This window comes from Lathyrus oleraceus, unplaced genomic scaffold, assembly GCF_024323335.1.
Source record: "Lathyrus oleraceus cultivar Zhongwan6 unplaced genomic scaffold, CAAS_Psat_ZW6_1.0 chrUn0194, whole genome shotgun sequence".
Taxonomy (NCBI): domain Eukaryota; kingdom Viridiplantae; phylum Streptophyta; class Magnoliopsida; order Fabales; family Fabaceae; genus Lathyrus; species Lathyrus oleraceus.
This window is the reverse complement of record NW_026112585.1, coordinates 69,526-72,481: the sequence shown is the minus strand read 5'-3', so window position 1 is coordinate 72,481 and position 2,956 is coordinate 69,526.

Sequence of the window (2,956 nt, the reverse complement as noted above, 5' to 3'; positions counted from 1 at the left end):
AGTGATTTTAATTTTAAACTTAATTAAACCGACTTAGTTTTGATCCCTTATTCCGCTTACTTTACATACCGATATCTAAGCGAATTAGCCAGACATGCTAAACAAACTAAAATACTTATCATGCATAAACAGACTCATCCCAGGCAGATAATATAAATAAATAATAAAACAAAGCATTAAATAATAATTAAAGAACCTGAATGAGTTAAACAATAGTCTTGAACACTCCACCACAAGCCGGTAGGATTTGTTCTTGGATTCTTCAATTAAACAGCAAAACAAAACGAAGGAAATAAAAACTAGATTCTAACGTAAGGTTAGATCCGGTAAAAAAGTGCACAATAGTTTCCGGTGTAGAAACTATTGTGCGAAAAGAATTAACTAAATGCTAAAAAGGAAAATAGAAATTGCAAGGGAAATAGTGTAGAACTCGTAAAAATAATAAAGAAACAATACTGTTAAGTTGCTGGAAAAGGAAATATGCAAAAGCGAAAACGGCAAAGGAAAAAATGTGGAAAAGCTTCCGAACCCTTTTTGGTTTTGCAAGTGGCTATTTATATATGCTTGAGTAACCGCTTCCGCTGCCAAAAAGGTCTTCAACGTGCATAAAAGCATGGCGTGGATATAGGGCTCAACATTCCTCAACGTCTCCTCAACGTCTCTGAGGCGTTCCTTGCGCCAAAAATGTAGGGGAATGGTGTGACGTTCGTCACACCATGTGTGACGTCCGTCACAGGAGTGTGCAAGGCGTGACGCTCATCAAGCCGTCCGTCACATGCACGGCACCTGCGTTTTGTGTTTTGGGTTGGGCTTTGACATTTGGTTCATTTTCTTTCCTTTTTGCACCTCCTTTTCTTCCATTTTTACTTGTGCTTCAAAATAAGCCACCTGAGACAAATAGGAAGAAAATACCGCGTAATATCTAATAAAATGAAGTGAACTGAAATAAATAATAATAAAATTTAATTGAATTAAGTCCTAAAATATGATATAATTTAGTGTTATCAAACTCCCCCATACTTAGATCTTTGCTTGTCCTCAAGCAAAATTCAGTATAGAACTCGTTAAAGGTTTTAGCCAGATAAAATTTCAAAACACACATCAATTCGTAATTATTGCAAGTGGATTTTGTTTAGAAGCAACTTGAGTTTAATCTTGACATCAACAACCACCGTCACAACCTAGATAACCCTGCCTTATGCAAATCAGTTCAAGTACACTATGATAGCTATCCTGGTTCCTTTACTCTTATTTCACCCGTTTTCATTCTAGTGAAATCACATTAAGCCCTTTATCTTTTCGCGCACATAGTGGAGTAACCGGTTAGTGATTATGATCCCCTTTTAGCTAGAAGTTCTGGTACATAAGTCGGATAACTTCGTTATTCAGCCCATTGCAAATTGCGGGGGATCGAACCGTAGTTCGCCCTACCAAGTTCAGTACCAGATACCTACTGAACCAACTCATAATGGATCTTTCATATTGTGTTTTTGTATGATCTGCAACCTTTAGATTAAATGATCTGGTAAGGATCACCTAACTTAATTAGTGCATTTCCTGATATGTATATATTTTTTTATGTTACTTTGGGAATCATTCACTTATATTCATCGGCTCTCCACGTAGTTTGCTATTAAGATGGTGCTGACTTCTCGTATAAACTACTTGGGGTTACTATAAAACTAAAAGCTCAAGGAATTGGTATAATAGGTACTTATCCTGATCTAACGTGTTGAGGTTCGTTTAGAGTGTTTGGCGGTAGTAGTCTTTGTCTTGATTCGACTCAAGATCGATAAGATGAGCAACCTTTATACTTATTGGGTGTTGAATTTTTGTTGTTGTGGCTCATGAAAGTTTGAGGGAATAGATAATGGAAATTTGTTCACACTCGGGACTTAACTTAAAATAATAGATTTTTTTTTTTTTTTTTGTAATAATTAAATAATAATTAAAATAGCAATGAAAGGAAAGGTACATACTTGAAGAAATGGAAATAGAAAGAACATGGTTTCCCCCCATACTTAAACTAAACATTGTCCCCAATGTTTTAAGGAAATGAAATACAATATGGAAAGGAAAAAAAAACTACAACTAAGGCTGCCTTCCGCCTCTAGTTCTTGGACCTGGTGATCTCTGACGTAAGTCTAAGTTGTCGAACCTGCTGAACAACTCAGTAAACCGCTGGTCGGTTTTGGCATTCCTAGCATCCTGTTGTTGTTGCATTTGACGCATCATTTGCATCATCTCGACATTCTGTGCCTGCATACCATCAATAGCATCCATGATGTCGTCGTTGGTTGCAGGCCTTCTTCGTCGACGACGTTGGGAGGATGGGCCAGTTGCATTACCAGAAGGGTTGAGCGGGACTGAATGTTGCGTAGGAGGATGATCACCTTGCTCCATTGCTTCAAACTCGTCTGTGTGCGGGTTTGTTTGTGAAGGCTCGGTGGCTTCGGGAGCGCTTAGATCATAGAGGTGGCGGTCGGGGTTTGTGACATCAGTTAGGGCGATATTTGGTAGAACAACGCTTGGGACTGCCTGGTTGTTCACCATAAGATAATATCCTCCGCCTACTCTGTTCTTAATCAGGCGGCTGGATCGACAGTAGCTGATATCCATAGATAGGGGAGGTAGAGATTCTAAAGTTTGGAGTTTATCCCCTAGGTTTAGGCCAAGTGCTATGGTGGTGATTAATCCACCAATTATAAAAGGTTGCCGGCCTCTAGCACATAAGGTGCGGATATGATGAAATAGAAAGGAGGCGGCGTTTACCTTAGTATCCGGTTCGAAGACGCATTGGAGGAAGAATAGCTCCTTTGAGTTGACCTTGCTGTTGTTTGGTCTTCCAAAAACTGTATTTTGCAAGATGCGGATAAAGTACCGGATAGTTGGGTTATGTATATGGGAAAGAAGGAGCTCTTCCCAGTTGTAGGCATCTATACCGGAAATTTTCTTG